This window comes from Chlorocebus sabaeus, chromosome 16, assembly GCF_047675955.1.
Source record: "Chlorocebus sabaeus isolate Y175 chromosome 16, mChlSab1.0.hap1, whole genome shotgun sequence".
Taxonomy (NCBI): Eukaryota; Metazoa; Chordata; class Mammalia; order Primates; family Cercopithecidae; genus Chlorocebus; species Chlorocebus sabaeus.
The window spans coordinates 34,409,439-34,430,590 of NC_132919.1; the positions used below are offsets into that span (position 1 = coordinate 34,409,439).

Below are 21,152 nucleotides of genomic sequence, written 5' to 3' on the forward strand. Positions count from 1 at the left end.
TCAATCTATGTCAGGGAGTTTCTCAGCCCTGATTTTGAGATGATGGCATTGGGAAATAGGCATCACTGCATGAAGTTGTTATCCCTTGTGCAGGCCTCCCTGGTGGCCTGTGTCATTGTCGTGGGCTTCAACTACTAGATTGCGAACCCCACCCCAGGTGTGGATCAGGAGCGGGAAAGCAGGGTCCACAGGGTGGCCGTGGAGAGGGGCTCTGTGCAGCTGAAAAAGAATGAGGGAGGGCTGGAAAAGCAATGAGATCAGTTCAGCAAAATCCAGTCCAGCCACAGGTTTTAGCTGGGGAGCATTGACAAGCTGTCCTACGATGAAAAGGGGGTTTTAGTGAAGAACATCACTTGGGTGAGAGGCTCATAGGAATCTTGCAAGACCAGCTAACGGCCACGTAGGAATCACAGCAAGCCGCAGCAGGATGGCCTCCAGTTTCAGAAGGGCTGGACCAACTTAGAGAGTGATGCGTTTGACCCAGTGCGTTGATCGAATGAAGGAGGCAAAGGGGCCATGTGAGGAGCCTACAGAAGAGGTTACCAAAAAGGGAAATAAAGCTGTAGCTTCCAGACACCTGAGTAGAAAAAAAGACCAGAGTCAGCAGCTCCAAGCCCTCAGAGAGCCTCAGCCTGGATGGCAGGATGCCACCTGAGGTGCTACCGGGGAAGGGAAACAGGCCCAGCAATAGTGAGTCCTAGATACCCATCCCCAGTTCCAAGGTGGCTTTAGATTTGAAGGGACAAAGTGAGAAAGAGGAAACCAGTGAGATTCAGGTGGTCACTGAGGAAGAGTCTTGGAGGGGCAGCCTGGCCAGGAGCAGGTGGTGGAAAACACACCTGTGGTGGGAGAGGCTTCGGGGAAGCTGCCACACTGGGCCACACCCCACAGGTGCCGGCTGCCCTGTTGGTAAGCCAGGAAGCTCAGGAGACTGGAGGCGCTGAGCAGGACCAGCCTGTCCTCCCCAAAAGGCAGGAGGAGGAAGCTGCTGGGGAAGGGAGAAAACTGCAACCACTGGGAGGAGATGCTGCCTACAGCATGGATGGAAATGAGGCAGAATCGGAAGCAGAGGATCAGGCAACCCTTACAGAGGATGATGAAAACTTGCAGTTGTTAATGCCAGAGATCAGCAGAGACACCGAAAATCATGACCAACTTTTCATGATCAGCCTTTCATACGGAATCACACACTCTGAATCTAAATAGAGTCACGTATTTCACATCAGGACTGAACAGAGATCACTACCAAATATTCATGAGGGACTGAATATGCAAAACCAGCGATGGTACTAGGTAACATGTATGTACAGTGGAGTTGTAGTCTGTACTTTATTAGAAAAAATGGAACTGTGTTGAGGACACTTTGTGGGGGGTGCTTTTGAAATGTCTAATAAGAAGTCAAAATTGGTGAAAGTCTTTTGGCCAATAGGTATTTTGTGAGAAGATCAACGCCAAAAATAGAACCCAAGCTCTCTTTCAAGTAAGGTGGTGCTTGTTTATCCTGGAGTATAATTTTGTGTGGAAAAACGCAGCCTGTAGGAAGAGTCCCTCTTCCACTGTGAAGGAGAGGCTGGTTGCAGGTAGAGAACTCTGGGTTCCCTCTGGAGTTCTCCTCTTCTCCACACATGGGGCAGAGCGCTGTTTCTAGCCTGTTATTCCTGTTTCACTGGTACCCACTGAATGACTGGCATATGCACTGTGCACTCCCGACTCTGACAACCAATGGCCTAGAGCAGCAGTCCCCAGCCCCCGGCCACAGACTGGTACTGGTCCGTGACCGGTTAGGAACAGAGCCACACAGCAGGAGGTGAATGGCGGGCCAGCGAGAAGCTTCATCTGTGTTTACAGCCTCTCCCCATCGCTGACATTACTGCCTGAGCTCCGCCTCCTGTCAGGTCAGCCGCAGCATTAGATTCTCATACAAGTGCAAACCCTATTGTGAACTGGGCATGTGAGGGATCTAGATTTCGTGCTCCTTATGAGAATCTAATGCCTGATGATCTGTGACTGTCTCCCATCACCCACAGATGGGACCACCTAGTTGCAGGAAAACAAGCTCAGGGCTCCCACTGATTCTACATTATGGTGAGTTGTGTAATTATTTCATTATATATTACAATGTAACAATAATAGAAATAAAGTGTACAGTAAATTTAATGCACTTGAATCATCCTGATACAATCCTCCACCCCTTAGTCTGTGGACTAATTGTCTTCCATGAACTCAGTCCCTAGTGCCAAAAAGGTCGGAACCACTGGCCCAGAGCACTGACTGTTTTTTTTACTTTTATTTCAATAGCTTTTGGGATACCAGTGGTTTTTTGTTAAATGGATGAGTTATAGAGTGGCAAAATCTGAGATTTTAATGCACCCGTCACCTGAGTAGTGTATCTTGTACCTAATATGTAGTTTTTTATCCCTCGTTCCCCCCTCTCACCCTTCCTCTTCTGAGTCTCTAAAGTGCATTATATCACTCTGTTTGCCTTTGCATACTCATAGCTTAGCTCCCACTTATAAGTGAGAACATACGGTTTTTGGTTTTCTGCTTGTGTGTTACTTCATTTAAAATAATGGCCTTTAGCTACATCCAGGTTGCTGCAAAAAACCATTTTTTTATGGCTGAGTAATATTCCATGGTGTATATATACCACATTTTCTTTATCCACTCATTAGTCGATGGGCACTTAGGTTGGTTCTGCATGTTAGCAATTGTGAATTACAGAGCACTGTTAACACAGATGTTATTAGCAATAGTTTTAAACAAGTCTAAATACAAAGCTGTTTGTGCAAGATTTTTTAAAAACGCTACTTGTATAATAACCTTTGTCATTTTTAGTGTACTCTTAAGTTATTTAGTATAATAGTGCACTATTAACTTATTTGTAATTCGAACATTTCTGGTCTATACATACTTTGCTTCCTATGTGTGGGCAAAGCAAAATATGCTCTTAAGTACATACTGCCAAGAAAAGCCATGAGTATATCAGGCTTTTGACAAAAATGGGCCAAAAAATGGGCATGCCTGCCACAGAGCACAGTGAGGGAGGCACAGCATTGTGAGATGGATTTGTTGTGGAGAGATCTGTGCCTATTTTTCTAATAGAGTAAAAGAAAGAAAGTTAATTTATGTTGATGGATTTATACAGTGTTACAAATCGGGAATGTTTAGAAAGGCAAAAGGAATATGATGATTGTTCCTGCCATGGTTTACACATTTAGCCTGTGATAAATGACTCACAAAACTGATTTAAAAATCAAAGGTTGATGTCAATTTTGAAAATGACTATTTAAGACATGGGCAAAGACTTCATGACTGAAACACCAAAAGCAATTGCAACAAACACCAAAATTGACAAATGGAATCTAATTAAACTAAAGAGCTTCTGCACAGCAAAATAAACTATCATTACATTAGAGTGAAAAGGCAACCTACAGAATAGAAGAACATTTTTGCAATCTATCTATCTGACCAAGTTCTAATATTCAGAATCTACAAAGAACTTAAACAAATTTACAAGAAAAAAAACAACAACAAAGAATCCCTTCAAAAAGTGGGTGAAGGATATGAACAGACACTTCTCAAAAGAAGACATTTATGTGACAAACAAACATATGAAAAAAAGCTCATCATCACTCATCATGAGAGAAATGCAAATCAAAACCATGATGAGATACCATTTCACACCGTTAGAATGGCAATCATTAAAAAGTCAAGAAACAATAGATGCTGGCAAGGTTGTGGAGAAATAGGAACGCTTTTACACTGTTGGTGGGATTGTAAATTAGTTCAACCATTGTGGAATACAGTGTGGTGATTCCTCAAGGATCTAAAACCAGAAATATCATTTGACCCTGCCATCCCATTACTGGGTGTATGCCCAAAGGATTATAAATCATTCTACTATAAAGACACATGCACACATATGTTTATTGCAGCACTATTTACAATAGCAAAAACTTGGAACCAACCCAAATGGCCATCAGTGATAGACTGAATAAAGAAAATGTGGCACATAAACACCATGAAATACTATGCAGCCATAAAAAATGAGTTCATGTCCTTTGCAGGGACATGGATGAAGCTGGAAGCCATCATCCTCAGCAAGCTACACAGGAACAGAAAACCAAATACCACATGTTCTCATTCATATGTGGGAGTTGAATAATGAGAACACATGGACACACAGAGGGGAACATCACACACCAGGGCCTGTCAGGAGGTGGGGGGCAAGATGAGAGAGAGCATTAAGACAAATACCTAATGCATGCAGGGCTTAAAACCTAGTGGACGGGTTGATAGATGCAGCAAACCACCAAGGCACATTTATACCTATGTAACAAACCTGGACATTCTGCACATGCATCCCAGAACTTAAAGTAAAATAATAATAATAAAAAAGAAAATGACTATTTAATCATAGTTCCCAATGACAACAATGACATTAGGTTTGACTTGAGTTGGTTCTTAAGATTTACAGTAAATAGGCTCTTACCACTTGTAAATGACTGGCAAGTGTGCAGTAATGACGTTCTTCCAGTGAGGCTCTCTACAGGAAAAGTGGAAGGATCCACACAGTTCGAGATGCAGGGGCCTCTCTGGGCTTCAAAGAGGAAATGGAGCCCAGAGAAGTTATGGAGCATCCAGCTGGTGAGCCGTAGCACCAGGACTCACTGCAGGCTGTGCCACCTCCCTGTGCCCCGTGACCACTGAGAGCAGGCCCTATTTGCACGCATGTGGCGATCTCCAATTTCAGTGTTCTCCGTGTGTGATGTCTTTTTACCCAGTCACTAGGATTTAATGTTTCCACTCAGAAAAAGCAACTGAAGAAGAATGTATTAGTCAGGGTTCTCTAGAGAGACAGAACTAATGGAATAGCTAAATATATAAAGGGGAGTTTATTAAATATTAACTCACATGATCACGTGGTCCCACAATAGGCCATCTGCAGGCTGAGGAGCAAGGAGAGCCAGTCTGAGTTCCGAAACTAAAGAACCTGGAGTCCGATGTTCGAGGGCAGGAAGCATCCAGCATGGGAATAAGATGTAGGCTGGGAGGCTAGGCCGGTCTCTTTTTTCACATTTTCTGCCTGCTTATATTCTAGCCATGCTGGCAGCTGATTAGATTGCACCCAGATTAAGGGTGGGTCTGCCTTTCCCAGCCCACTGACTCAAATGTTAATCTCCTTTGGCAACACCCTCCCAGACACACCCAGGATCAATACTTTGTATCCTTCAATCCAATCAAGTTGACACTCAGTATTAACCATCACATAGAGTATGAATGCAGCTCTATAAAGTTTTCTCTAAATCCTTTTCCAGCCTCCTTTTGTGTCCCAGTCGTGGGGATGATATGAATTCTGTCTTGCTTTCCAACTAATAATGTTTCTATTCATTCAATTAATTAAACACTAATTAAACTTATGTTTAATTAGTGTGCATGGAGTTACTGAGAAGTAAAATACACTGTTAGTTAAACTATATATAAAAAAAAAAAAGAAAGTAGGAGAGAGAGAGAAGGTACCTTGTAGAAGCCTCAAAATATTACCTGGCACATGCTTTAAGTAACACAGAAAGGGAAACAGCCCCTCCTGTGTTGAGGAGACTTCCTTGGACAGATCTTTGCCATCTGACTTTTTAAATGTCACTGTCTCTGACCTATCTAAGTCTCATGCTGGGTGACACTACATCTTGGTGCTCATCCTCAGTTTCTCATGAAACAGGACAAAGATGTAATCTGATCAAGGTCTGGGGCTGGTGCGCGGTTAGGCATTGGAAGGATTTGACAGGAATAGGAAGTGATTCTCTGCAACATAAAATTCCAGGAAAAATAGAATTCCAGCATATTCAGGAGTCTAAACACAGAAGACATTTCATGCCTAAGGTCTCACAAGCCAGCCTGAAAAAAAAGGAATAAAACTTTGATGGCTCCAGATACGAAGGATGAGGTGTGTGGACTGAGGACATCCAGGGATTCCCAACGTCTGCTCAGTCTTCTGTTAATTTTTTATACATGCGAGATGGCTGCTGTGGATACCTAGCCCTTTCAAATGATAATCTGTTACGAGACCTTGCCAAATGCCCAAACTTGTGACTGTCACCAGAGCTCTAGAAACCTTTTAATGGGAACATTGTTTAATTTTTCACAAAGAAATAGAGCTTTTATGAAGTCGATAGAGCGTCTGCTCATTCCGTATGCATGAACAGCATCTGGGAGATTTACCCGAACCCCACCCTTGGAGATTCCACATCAGTGGATCTGACGTGGGCTTGAGGCATTTGCAAGCTGTGGACTTCCTTTGAGCTTCACTTTCCTCATTTGTGACATGGGGATTGCAACGGAAAGGACCCCACAGGCTGGCGGGGCTTCAGGGAGATGATGGGTATAAAGGGCAAGCCGGGGACCTGACCTACAAGCACATGCTTAACAAAGGTCAACTACTGTCCTTATCATTCCCTCCTCAGCAATCCTGCAGCTGAGGGATTGAAATGCGCGCATCAGCAAAACTACTACAGCTGGTGAATACCCTGTGCTGTGTACTGGAAACTGCAAATGCTGGAGAAGCAAACATCAGGTGCTTTTGTCTTACACTGTTTCTGCTAATTAATTTCTTTATCTAATTGTTGGGAGAGTTCTTTGCTCGATATTCTCAACTGGGGTAGGTCTCAAGCCTACCCCCTTTTCCAGGGGAACAGGGAAGTAGCTACAAGAATACACAGCAAGAAATATTCCACTACAAATTTAACTTGGGAAAGCGAGGTAACAAATGTATTGGGCAAATGTGTGAGAAATTGGTGTCTCCTTCACTGTGGGTGGAAGTGCATGTTGATACAGTCTTTCTGGAGAACAACCTGGCAATATCTTCCCACTATACAGTATGTATATCCTTTGTATTTCCACTTATAGGCATTTTGGGGAAATACTGATGTATATAGGCAAAGAAACATGTACAAAATCATCAGTGTAGTATTGTTTGTGATAGAAAAAGACCAGAAGTCACCCAAATGTTCAAGAATTAGAGCTTGGATAAATAAAATATGAGCCATTCATATGATGGAATTTTACATAACAAGGTTTTTTTGCTCAGTTGTTGCTCAGACTGGAGTGCAGTGGCATGATCATGGCTCACCATAGCCTCGACCTCCCAGGCTCAAATGATCCTCCCACTTCAGCCTTTCAAGAAATTGGGACAGATGTGCCACCATGCCCAGATAATTTTTAAATTGTTTGAGACCGGGTCTCACTATGTTGCCCATGGCTGGTCTTGAACTCCAGGGCTCAGGCGGTCCTCCTGCCTCAGCTTCCCAAAATGCTGGGATGATAGGTATGAGTCACCACACCCAGTTGGCACTTACTTTTTTAAAAAGGAAAAAAAAAGACACTACCTGGAAAGTTCTCCAAGATAAAATATTAAGTAAATAAAGCAAAATAATACATATAACCTCATTTATGCAAAAAAAGTAAATATCTGTATATACACATGTGTGTATGTAAATGCATAGGAAAAAGTCTTAGAAAAACACACAGCGAACTACTAATATTGATAATATTGATGATCTCCCAGGAGGTCATTCTGTATGTCTATATTGTTTGAATTGTTCATCACACGAGTTCATTCATGTGTTTCTTGTATAAAAATTAACTTTTAAAGATTATGTTACCCAAGTTAACATGGTCATATTTAGGTCACTTCTAGAGAGGGGCATGGGAGCTCTCCCCTTGCTGACAGTGCTCCAGAGGGTCCTCCTGCAGGCTCTTTGGGGCTGTCCTGCCTGGTCCGACTCCCTCACCAAGACCAGGCTACTCATCAGCCTAGAATGTAGGCAGCCACTTTGCGATTGGATTTGGGCTTGCCCTTTGCTGTCCTCTGTGCTGCCTGGGGACATTGCCCTCTGTCCTGTACTGTGCTGCTGGCACAGGATTTTTCTCAGAGCTGTGTTGCCAGCTGGAGACCTCCATGGCTAGTGATACCCCTGCCTGGGCCTCACTCGGCCCTGGGCTCACCACAGGAGCTACCTCACCCACTCAGACCAGCGGGCTGTGCTTGGCTTGTGCTCCTGCTTGGATCTTGTGCTTACCGCAGGATCCACACTTAGCCTGCAGGTGGGTTGGGCATGGCACAACCTGCTTCCACCTTGGGCACCAACGTCTGGCTAAGAGGAATGCAGCAGTGCATGAACAGGGATGCCAGCAACCCCAAAGCCCCTGAGGGGGTGTTACAGCATGCTAACAGCTCTTTTAGTCCCATTGTCCCACTCCAGTCCGTGGCTCCAGGGCTGACCTGGCTCCACCACTGCTTCCTGTCACATGGGGTGGCTGCCCTCCACCAGCAGACGGCAGAGAACCACAGTGCTGTAGCCTTTGTTTTACCTGCATTTGACAGGTCCCAAGTTCTTGTCCCACATCCAAGAAGAATGAGGTTATGCTGACAACCAAAGGATGAGGAGAGTCTTATTGAGTGACAGCTCTTAGCAAAGACAGGACCTAAGAGGGCAGCCCCCACTCCAAAGTTGGATGGTCTCTTCCTGACTGAAGGTGGGCAGTCCCACAGTGTGGCTGCGTCCAAGGCTTTTATGGGCTCAGAATGGGGTCGTGTGTGCTGATTGGTTTGTGAGTATGCAATAAAGGCTAAAAGAAAGGCACCACTCAAAGGTGGGCACTGCAGTGTAAAAAATCAATTAGGGAAGTGTAGGTATATGTAAAATAGGTGAAGGGTGGAGATCAATTAGAGAAAAGTGTACCAAACGGGAAGAGAGGTTCCCAGTCTGGTCCATGGATTTATGAAGACTTGTAGCTTGGCGTTCAGGCTTTCAACTGTCTTTGGTTTGAAGATGGGGTTTCACTGGGGACCCAACCCTGTCTGCCTAGGGATTTGTCTGCCTTCTGCAGCTATCACTGCTCCATCTCCTCCAGGTGCCCTGGTCCCTTCTTCAGACTGAGTCATCCTTCGTGGATACTTGCAACTTTAGCACCTCCAAAGATTCTGAGATGCCAATGTGAGCTAACTACCAGGGGTGTTCAGTCTGAGCCCTTCTTTTTGTTTCCCTAGTATTTCTGTGCTGTTAGGGTATCTTGTCTTGTCCAGGTCCCCCATAGGTGGTCATAAGTGCTTGTCCCAGCTCCAACCACCAATGACAAAGCAGGCTTTGTATTCACCTCCTCCTCCTCCTTCTTCCTTTTTTTTTCTGAGACAGAGTCTTGCTCTGTTGCCTAGGCTGGAGTCCAGTGGCGTGATCTTGGCTCACAGCAACCTCTGCCTCCCAGGTTCAAGAGATTCTCCTGCCTCAGTCTCCCAAGTAGCTGGGACTACAGGTGTGTGCCACTACTCCCAGTTAATTTTTGTATTTTTAGTAGAGACAAGGTTTCACTATGTTGGCCAGGCTGGTCTTGAACTCCTGACCTCATGATTCACCTGCCATGGCCTCCCAAAGTGCTGGTATTACAGGCATGAGCCACTGTGCCTGGCCTCATCTCCTTCTTTGACTGTCATTGGGGTTTTACCTCCACATCTCTTTCACTGAGATTCTGTAATTTGGGTAGGAGAGAGGGCAGGCATCCTACTCAGGCTTGTATGGATCATTTAGTGTTCTTCTCTTGTTATTTTGTTCACTCTTTAACTCACCCAAGCAGCGTTTTCTCTAGGAACCTCTGAGTACAGAGCAGAGGTCAGAGACCACCAGGCATCAGAGTGGACCCTGTCTCTCAACCTTCTAGGCCCTCAGCCAGCCTGCAACCCTTGAACATCCATCTTCTCAGGGAGTGACTTCACTACCCACCTGTTACAGCCTCTGCAGTTAAGGGGCGGCCCAAATTTCATACCTGCATAGAGAACTCAGCTGAGGGGCTGGTCAGCAGCTCCCAAGCACACATTCACCATCTCTCCCAGAAGCTCTTCAAATCCTCTTGTCACTGAACCTCCAGGAGGCCCCAGATGGGCCCCAGCACACTACACCTGGCTTCATAGCTTACACGTTCACTCTGAGTTTCTAAATGACACAGAGACAATTCATTTCTTTGGCCACTTTTCCTAAAGGTACCAGGAAAATCCATGTCTTGTTGGGATTAGCAAAGTGCTAAAAGGTGTTCTTAAATGTCTCATGTTTGGCGATTACATCTCCAAGAAACCACTACTGTAATTAGAGAGAAACCAGCTGTAAGATAGAACAGGAACTGGCTCACCTGGGGGCATTCCCTAGAGACGTTGTATTTGTATATACTTCCTGCCCTACTGTCTCTGCTCCGCCTCTCTGGTGACATTGAGGGTACAAATTGTCCCATGTGTGTGCAGCACAGCAAAGGCTAACTGGAAGAAGGCACAGTCTTCATTTTGGTGGCTTTTTTCACTGTGAGGATGAGGTGGCCTGTGCTCACAGTCCTCCTTTGAGGATCAAGGGGAGCAGAGAAGTGTCTGGGCCCACCTGTAGGCCTGGGAATGGTCTGGCACAGAGGCAGGCAGCGTGCCCACTGCATTCATCAGACCCACTTCCTTTGACCTACATGAGTGATCACCCTGCATTTTCTATCCTTCTCATCAGATTGGGTTGGGTCTGATGGAAGTTGGATGTGGTGAAGAGGGTCACTCCTCTAGGTGGGAGATGTGCCCTTCATGTGGGACTCCAAGTGGGAGCAGCTCCGGGATGAACACAAGGTATGTGCGGGTTGGGGAGATGGCTGGCTGTGAACAGAGATTTTATAATATCTTCTTATGAGATGGAAAGATGGGGGTTATGACAAGGCAGATTTCATTCCTGCCAAGACTCTCCAGACTTCAGAGCAGAGAGAACATTCTCCCAAGGGCCAGACTGTGAAAATGGGGGACTTAGAGTGAGAGTGGAACTGAAGAAGCTGAGGGAAGAACCCAGAAGCATGAAGGAAGAAATGGGAGTCCTGCCGACAATGAGGGCTCCTCACTGGCCAGCAGATCCGCACGCTGGTATTGCTGGTCTCTCCGGCCCACCGTGATGTTATCACATCATTCCCACCCTGCAGGACAGGCACAGCTGCTGTCTTCCTTACAGCCACAGTCTTCCTGGAACTAAGTGAGGAAAGAACAGAGCACAACCAAAAAGCCTTCCGTCTTATAACCCAGTGGCCTATGTCTTGCTCTATTTGATTTATTAAATCTGATTCATCCAGACTATCTTGTTAGATTTGTATCTTTCTTTGACATCAGTAATGATCCTCAGACGTCTTGGAAGCCCCCAGGAGCTCATACTCCCCTGGAGATAGCAGCTTCTGTGGCTACTCACGTGTAATTTAGGGGAAAGGCAAAAACAAGTGAAATCCTTACTGGTGCCCTTCCTGGCAATTTTGATGGGGGATGGGGCATACCACAGAACAGCCCAGCCTCTGTCTGTGGTACCCCAAGGCTTTTCTGCTCCAGGCTTTAGTGCCCCTTCCTGTGCTAAAACAAACACGCCAGGATTTCTCCCCAGGATTGCTCACAAGCTTTATAGCCACTGTTCGGGGTTCCAGGGAATATCCAAAGAAGCTATGAGTAACCTCATGAAGATGGAATTAAACTGGCCTTGCTAACTGCTGACCTTCTTCCCCACGAGGAATGGTAACACCTGTGGTTGACTCTAGGTTCAATGGCTGCAAGAATAAACACAGACACACCTCATTTTACTGGTACCTCACTTTGTTGCACTTCACAGATACTGCACTTTTTTACAAACTGAAGGTTTGTGGCAACCTTGCATTGAGCAAGTCCATCAGTACCATTTTTTCCCAACAGCATGTGTTTACTCTGTGTCTCTGGTAATTCTCTCAATATTTCAAATTTTTCATTACTATTATGCATTATGGTGATCTAGGGTTAGTGATCTTTGATGCTATTATTGTAATTGTTTTGGGGTATCACAAGCCATGCTCATGTAAGACAGTGTACTTAACCCATAAATGTGTGTGTGTTCTGACTGCTCCACACACCAGCTGTTTTCCCACCTCTCTCCTTCTCCTCAGACCTCCTTATTCCCTTAAACACAAAAATATTGAAATGAGGCCAATGAATAACCCTACAGTGACCTCTAAGTGTTCAAGTGAAAGGAAGAGTCTCATATCTCTTACTTTAAATCAAAAGTTAGAAATGCATAAGCTTAGTGAGGAAGGCATGCTGAAAGCTGAGACAGGCTGAAAGCTAAGCCTCTTTCACCTGAAAGTCAAGTTGTGAATGCAAAGGAAAAATTCTTGAAGGAAATTAAAAGTGCTACTCCAGTGAACATACGAATGACACAAAAGCAAAGCAGCCTTAACTGCTGATATGGAGAAAGTTCGAGTGTCCTGGATAGAAGATCAAACCAGCCACAACATTCCCTTAAGCCAAAACCTAATCAAAGTCCTTACTGTCTTCAACTCTGTCAAGGCTGACAGAAGTAAGGAGGCTGCAGAAGATAAGTTTGAAGATAGCAGAGATTGACTTATTAGGTTTAAGGAAAGAAGATAGAGATGTACAAATCATCTCCATAAGATAAAAGTGCAAGGTGAAACAGTAAGTGCTGATGGAGGAGCTGCAGCAAGTTATTCAGAAGATTTAGCTAAGCTCATTGATGAAGGTGGCTACACTAAAGAACAGATTTTCAATGGAGACAAAACAGCCTTCTACTGGAAGAAGATTCAATCTAGGAATATTTTATTGCTAGAAGGAACTCAATGCCTGGCCTCAAAACTTCAAAGAATAGGCTGACTCTTGCTAAGAGCTAATGCAGCTGGTGACTTTAAGTTAAAGCCAATGCCCATTTACCATTTCACAAATCCTAGGGGCCTTAAGAGTTATCCTAAATCTACTCTGCCCATGCTCTAAAAATGGAAAAATAAAGCCTAAACAGCTTCACATCTGTTGACACCATGATTCACTGAATACTTTAAGCCCACTATTGAAACCCACTACTCAGATTCCTTTCAAAACATTACTGCTCACTGACAATGCACCTGGTCACCCAAGAGCTCTGATAGAGATGTACAAGGAGATGAATGCTCTTTTCATGCCTGCTAACACAACATCCATTCTGTAGTCCATGGATCAAGGAGTGATTTTGACTTCCTAGATTTACTATTTAAGAAATCCACTTTGTAAGGCTACAGCTGCCATAGATAGTGATTCCTCTGATGGGTCTGGGCAAAGCAAATTGAAACCTTCTGGAAAGGATTCACCATTCTAGGTGCCATTAAGAACATTTGTGACTCATGGGATGAGGTCAAAATATCAAAATTAAGAGGAGTTTGGAAGTTTATTCCAGTCCTAGTGGATGACTTCAGTGGAGGAAGTCACTGCATATGTGGTAAAAATAGAAAGAGAACTAGAATTAGAAGTGGAGCCTGGAGATGTGACTGAATTGTTGCAATCTCATAAAACTTGAATGAATGAGAAGTTGCTTCTTATGGATGAGGAAAGAAAGTTTTTTGGTTTTTTTTTTTGAGATGGAATCTACTCCTGTTAAAGATGTTGAGACATTATTGGAATGACAAGAAAATATTGAGAATATTACGTAAGCTTAGTTGATAAAGCAGCAGCAGAGTCTGTGAGAGGATTGACTGCAGTTTTGAAAGTTCTGCTGTAGGCAAATTGCCATCAAGCAGCAGTGTATGCTACAGATAAATCTTTCGTTAAAGGAAGGGTCTATCAATGTGGCAAACTTCATTGTTGTCTCACTTTAAGAAATCACCGGCCAAGCCCGGTGCCTCACTCCTGGAATCCCAGCACTTTGGGAGGCCAAAGTGGGCCGATCACTTGAGGTCAGGAATTCAAGACCAGTCTGGCCAACATGGTGAAACCCTGTCTCTACCAAAAATGCAAAAATTAGCCAGGCGTGGTGGCACGTGCCTCTAATCCCAGCTACTTGGGAGGCTGAGGCAGGAGTATTGCTTGAATCTGGGATGGGGAGGTTGCAGTGAACCAAGATCGAACCACTGCCCTGTAGCCTGGGTGACAAAACGAGACTTCATGTAAAAAAGAAAGAAAGAAAGAAAAAGAAAAAAGAAATCACCACAGCCACCCCAACCTTTAGCAACCACCACCCTGATCAATCAGCAACCATCAACATGGAGGCAAGACCCTACACCAGCAAAAAAAAAAAAAAAAAAAAGAATTGCTGAAGGCTCATATAATTGTTAGCAGTTTCAGCACTGAAGTATTTTTTAGATATAATACTATTGCACACTTAATAGACTATAATATAGTGTCAACATAACTTTTATATGCACTGGGTAACAAACAAACAAAAAATCGTGTGACTCATTTTATTGTGATATTTGCTTTGTTGCAGTGGTCTGGAACTGAACCTGCAATGTTTCCAAGGTATGCCTGTAGCTGGATAACTTCCCTCCCTATGTACTCTTCCTATAACTTACATAATTGTAAATTACATAAGCCCCTTTCCTTCCCCTTCCACCTGGCGGTTGGCTGACCACAAGAGCACACATTATTCCCTTCTCTTTCTCAAAGAACAGGTTCTGTTCTCCTCTCTTTCTCAAGGAACAGGATCCTGCCTTAGTCTAACTCTGCTGAATGAGATTGTCTATTTAATTCTGAGTCTTAATATTTGTAATATACATTTTCTGAAGGCATTAGCTGTATCCTCCAAGTTAGACTTTTATCAATGATAAAGGTAGTATTTTGTCTCTCCTCTGCTGAGTCCTTTGTCTGGCTTCTCACTTGGTTCAAAACTCAGGCAGTGATAAAACGGTGTTATTATTGGACCCTCTCAAAAACTGAAACAGTGATTTTAATTGGTTGGTAATTTTAATGACGGCTGTCCTTTAAGGTGTGTTCTCTTTACTAGAGCCAATAAATAGATCTCCTGGTATCTGGAATGTTGCCAGCTATACATCTGGATATTTGCAATTCTAAGCCTAAACATCAGAAGCAAAAAGTTAAGTTTTCACCTTGCAGGGCTATCAGTATGCTTTTGCTGTGTGGTTTCATGGTCAGTTCCCTCCGTGGCTCAATGACAGAATCCACATTACAGTGATGTTAACCACTTCCCCGTCCCATTGAATATCCTCTGACCTAGTACATTTATGGCATTGTGCTGGCAGGGCCTGGAGACAGATGAGGCAGATACCCTAGATGTTTTAGTAAGACATATTAATTTCTTGGGATGAAACATAAATTTTATAAAAATTCAGGTAATTGCCACCTCATGGAGGTTCTCCATGGGAGATGAAGGATCCCTGTGGTCTAAAACTTAACAAAATAATAGCTTTGATTTATGTCAAGAAAAATCAATGTCTCTCTGGTTGACTCAGACTGAAATTTGTGTAGCTCTGACTCTTGACCTTCATAAACCAATACGTCTTTGATACACAAAATGTCTGGAGTTGCTCAGGAACACTGTATAGAGCTGGAAAACCCTGATAGGAGAATCATAGTGAAAGCCCCTAGGGTTTTGGAGCAAATTCCTGTTCTCTGTGGAAAATACCTACTCTCTTTCATAGAACTAGCTACTAAACTCTGAAAAGACTGAATACCCAACCATTCCTGTGTGACATTACCACCCTTGTGAGCTGGGTGTTATCTGATTCACTTAGCCATAAAGTAGGGCATGTCCAGCAACACCCTGTCAAATGGAAAAGCTAAAAGTGTGACTGGGCCTGAGCAGACCCCAAGGCAGAAATGATCTGCATGAATAGGTTGTTCACAGTCTCTGTGTATTTACTCCTGTCTCAATGTTATCTCTTCCTCAACCCATACTAAGTTCCATGGTGACAGGAGAACACTCTCCAGTTACTCCCAGTATTAGTTGATTCTGGGGCAGGGAGAACTGGCACCCTTTGATCATCTGGAGGAGTTCACAGCTCTGGGAGCTAACCAGGCTAAAGGTTTTCATGCAAATAACCAAAACTGGCCCTACTTATTGGAATATTAAGAGTAGTTTGGAAAATTGATAGGAAGGTTTGATAGGCAGCAAACAAAGGCATCTGGCAGTAGAGAATATAGCTGTGCCCATAGAGCAAGAAGACTCTGACATGTCCCAATGCTACATGAATACCCTGCATACTCGCCGCCACTGCTGGACTCTTGGCTGCATCAGCATGGCTGGGAATATTCCCGAAGTCTCCCTGCATATTTGTACATTCCCTTGGATTCAAACCCTACCTAATATAATGCAGGTACTGCTGCATATGCCCCTGTACTACTGAAAATCCACTCATCTTGTCCCCAGAGGGAGACAGCCCAACACTTGCTGTTTTCATTCAGCTCCAAGTTCAGGATCTCCTGATAGTGCCCACTTCATCTCTTGTTCTTCTGTGATCCTGTGCTGGTATTGTATACCCCATGAAATACACTAAAACCACCACCGCTAACCCACCTGGTTATAATAATGAGAAAATGAGAGAAGAAAGAGAAAAGAAGATTAACTACAGAAACGTATACCCAAAATAAAAATGCAATGTGGGTAAATTGAGAGTCTTTATTTCTGAAACCGGTTGTGAGGCTGTAGTTTATTATAACAAATTCCTGCCTCCACTTATCCAATCCATGTTCCCTTTGCCTTTAACCACGCTCTCAGTTGATTGGTGCTATTTTTTCTGGTGGAGTGACTCAGATTTTTATTCTGGGTGGGATCTGAGCCCTTGATGACCCAACCTGTACAGAGTTATAGATATGTAACTCTGTACTGTGCCAGTTTATACACACTGACACAGTAAAGCAAGGAGAGACCCCAGGAATAATCTGAGTTCCATTCATACTGTTTTTCCACATTGTCTACATTATACAGCAGCAGTGCTATTTCCTTTTATAGTCAGGAATAGTTGCTAAGTCAACAGAACAACCACTTTTTAGACTGCTGGCAATTTTCCAGGCTTCAGTCATGCTCTGGTGAAATCATAAGCAAGAAGTGCTCTTTTGTCCTGGTCATGGCTACCTTTTGCAAGTCCATTAGCTATTTTTCAGTTAACTTCGGTCTTCCTCTTGGGGGAATCAGATAATTAAGATGATCCTCCCGTGATACTCGGTGCTCATGGAGAATCAGAGAGCTGCCTCTGCCCTGCTCATGTTTAGGCACACTGCACCTCCAGTTTTGATATAGGGATGCCTCCTCACCATGGTTACACTGTGGAACTTTTCTGTCAGACTCTATCATTGAGGGCCCTGCCTAGATAAAAAACCTGGAATCTTCTACTCAAAGACCCCCAAACGTGAAGGTAGGGTCTAGTTATACCCCATCCCAGGACTCTGGCCAGTGGGTGAAGAGTCAGAAGACAGCACTCTTTCAATTACTTCTCACTGTCTTGCTCCCGATTGCATCTTCTTCCAAAATATTTGTGTCTTAAATTTGGATTTTTAGTCCGGGCGAGGTGGCTCATGACTGTAATCCCAGCACTTTGGGAGGCCAAGGTGGGTGGAAGAGCTGAGGTCAGGAGTTCAAGACCCGCCTGGCCAACAGACTGAAACTCCGTCTCTACTAAAAATACGAAAAGATTAGCCGGGAATGGTGGTACATGCCTGTAATCCCAGCTATCTGGGAGGCTAAGGCAGGAGAATCGCTTGAACCTGGAAGGCAGAGGTTGCAGTGAGCTGGGATCACAGCACTGCACTCCAGTCTGGGTGACAGAGCGAGATTCCGTCTCAAAAAAAATTTTTTTTTTTTTGAATTTTTGGGAGCTAGACATTTCCCAACCTCATTCTTGGGTCACATCCTAACCACATCCGCCTCCACCAGGGAACATACGGTAGCCCCATATCTTATAGCCTGAATGGAGCCCTGTCACAGGGGAAAAAGAATGTTTGAATGATTATGCCTCCACACCCGGCCCCATAGTATTTGTGTCCCTGCAAAACATGTTATCTCTGTTCTGGGGTTCTAACATCCCCCTTCATGGTCAGAGAGATACATATTTGTCTCGAATCTGTGTCTCCAGAAGATCTCCTTCCCAGTGTATTGCTGTGTGAGGGTTGTGTCTGCAGCCCCAACTGCCTGCCCGAGGAAAAGGTGAGTACAATTCAGTCCCCATTCACTAGGGGCTCCTATTTAACCTCACAGCCTCTATATCCCAGGAAGCTGAATTAACCTGGAGGGAAGATCCTCCACCCACCTGGAATAGGTTGCAGGTGGATTTTACACAATGGGAATTGGGGCAGGCGGGGTTGGAACATGGCCCAGAGTGTTGTGGGATCATTCTCCTGTGACCTGACACCAGTTCTATGCTCTGTCTCACAGCCTGAGAGAGAGAAGACAAATTTTAGTCCACTTTAGCCGTCCTGCATTGTCATCAAAGGGGACTTCACTCAGCAACTTGATATTGGGAGGTTGGCATCCTCTTCCTTTCCGCCCTCCCCACCCCCAGCACAGAGCTACAGGCTGCCAGGCTATCCTCTCACAATTCTCAGGGAGATTGGCAAGTTTAGGCAGCAACTGCCAGTTAATAGCAGAAAGAGAAGTTGGGAGGAGGGAAGTCAGGGGCCCAGTGTATGTAGGTGTGTGGGTGGGAGAAGGGTGCAAAGATGATAGGAGAAGAAGAAGAGAAGACTGGCATAAGGACTCAGGTCTGGCATCGTTAAGACCTAGTGAGAACCTGGTATGCAGAGATGGAGGGCCTCAAGAGGGCCTTTCTCTTGGTGGGATGGTTCTCTGATCACCTGTCCACTCCATCGGTGAAGGACGGGTCCCCCACTCTAAATAGTATGAGATGGCTGATCACATGACACCTGACACTGAACAGATGAGATGAATAGCACATAGAATTAGTGTCACCTATACTCACAGCCTCAGGGAGGAGGATACTGCATGCTATGCGGTGACCCACAGGGATTCCACTTGGGAGCAGGGTGAACCAGCAGAGGCTGTGGAAGGCAGGCTTTGTATTAGGATGGTGCAAGAGTAATTGTGGTTTTTGCCATTAAAAGTACTGTCAAAAATCGCAATTACTTTTGCACCAAGCTAATAGTAACAAGAGGGTGAGATGTCCCCTGACTCCCACAGGAAGATGAGATTAGCTTTTTTGTGTGGGCTGGTAGGGACTTGAGACTCATAGGTTAAGAACTGGGTGGTGCAGCTGATCTGATAATAGAGGAACTAGCCAGGTGGGGAGCCTCTCCTACTGGGTGGGGGGCACCTTCAAAAGCAGAACTCAGGGTCAGATCTTTGGACCCTGTGAGCACTTGAAAGCACTTCAAGGCAGTTCTTGAAATTTTAGGCCTTACATGCAAATGGACCAAATGCCTTTGCCCAGCCTCTGTCTGTGGGAGTCATCTTTCTCTCGTTGTAGGGATCCCTTGGTTCATAGAAATCATAGGGCAACCAGCAGATTTTCATGCCTATATCTGCCCATGGTACACATTGAAGGCTGATTTGCTTCTAAACAATACTCCAACCAACGCTCGTGTGGCAGGGCATTCATGAGTGCAGGGAGAGTTCACATGTGAGGACCTGGTAGATGGGTAGTAGTGGATGAAGTCACAATGTGGATGGAACTTGAACAGTATCCAATTTCATTCCTAAAATACCCTTTTGAAATAGGTGCCTTCCTGGACCTGCCAAAAGGAGCCTATGGTATTTGTGTTAACATGTGCCTAGGAGAGAAATCCTGTCCAGGGGAAAGAGATGCCAAAGCAATGGTTGTGGCCATGTGTGCAAAGTTGTTCCTGAAACAAGTCAAAGCCAGCCCCTGAGATGCTCCCAGGGGAAAACGACACATTGGTCTTCCTTAGGATAACCACAGAGAAGCAGGAATTGTTTTGACTGTTCCAGGATTCCTGCCTACCTTATCTGAGCTCTTCTGTTTTCCTGGCTTCCCTGAACCATGCTTAGAAGCATGCTAAGCACTTAAGAAGAGATAGCTTTATCCTGGACATAGCCCAGTTGTCAATACAGCTGTTCAACTTCCGTGGACTTTTGGGCTTATTTCAGCCTGACAACAGAGTGGGTGGTTGGGCAGGAGAGAAAGAAAAGGGACCAGCAATCATGGGGCAGCTGCTATGTGTTACGTGCCTAAATAACAAGAATATGAAAAAGTCACCATCCTCAAGTGCTTTCAGTCTAGTTAGGGAGATAGAGCCATAAAACAAATTAAAAAGCATGTAACAAGGGAACAGAGATCTGAGGAAGCAGTGCAGACCCAGCAACTTTACCAAGAAGAGTCTTCAGAGAGGAAATAATAATCTGAGCTAGATCTTGACAAAGAGCAGGAATTAACAGAGAGAAGAGGACAAGCCAAGCAGAGGAAGCAGCAGTCACATTGCCCTGGATGAGCCAAAGCCGTAGAGATTTAGAGCAGGGGAGGATGTGGCAAGACACTCCCCCTAGGGTAGTGGCAGGGAGAAATCTGGAAGAGGAGGATCAAAACAGCACCTTCAATACCCTACTTGGATTCAAATGGGGCACCATGGTAGGTGTTTAAGCAGGTAATGGCTCATGATAAACTCTGTATTTTATGTCAACAGCAGTGATGACCATGCAGGTGGAGGCACAGACCTTTATAAGAGCTGCCAGGTCACTTCTTCAGAAGATTCTTCACCCATCCCCAAGCCCTGGTAGTTCTTCATCCTCAGATGAAATTTCCACAGATAAACTTCTATCCAGAAAATCTTAATCCTAACAATGCTTATCCAGAATAAACTGTTCTGGCATTACCCAATCTGAGTCTTTACACTATGTAAGGTCTCTAAGGGGCCCTTTCTGGACTAGTGACATCATAAGTAGCATAAAAGTCGCATAAAATAATAAGGCCCATGCATGTAGAAGCAATTCTGGGGATTCTAAGAAGACAAAGTCCCTCAAGTCCTTAGTGGCCTTTGAATATTACTGCCATCTGTATAAGGGTGAGTGGGGCTTGCCCTCTGCTTAGCCTCCATGGGAGGAGGAAGATCGTATTAGTGTTTTCATTAATATGCTGCTAATAAAGACATACCTGAAACTGGGTAAATTATTTTAAAAAGGATTAATGGACTCAGTTCCACATGGCTGAGGAGGCCTCACAATTATGATGGAAAGTGAAGGAGGAGCAAAGGCACGTCTTACTTACATGGTGGGAGGCAAGAGAGAATGAGAGTTGGGTGAAAGGGGTTTCCCCTTATAAACCCATCAGATCTCATGAGATGTATTCACTAACAGTATGGGGGAAACCCCCACCATTACTCAATTATCTCCCACTGGGTCCCTCCTAGAACTCGTGGGAATTATGGGAGCTACAATTCAAGATGAGATTTGGGT

General features: G+C 44.5%; 1 long non-coding RNA gene across 1 annotated transcript in view; it reads right to left on the reverse strand.

The window, feature by feature from the left end:
* LOC140708764 (uncharacterized) overlaps nt 1-20,488 on the reverse strand; it is a 41,835-nt gene extending 21,347 nt beyond the window's left edge. The window contains exon 1 of the long non-coding RNA XR_012088972.1: nt 20,415-20,488. This is a non-coding gene — a long non-coding RNA (uncharacterized lncRNA). The remainder of the gene's footprint in view (nt 1-20,414) is intronic.
* Between the last annotated feature and the right edge of the window lie 664 nt (nt 20,489-21,152).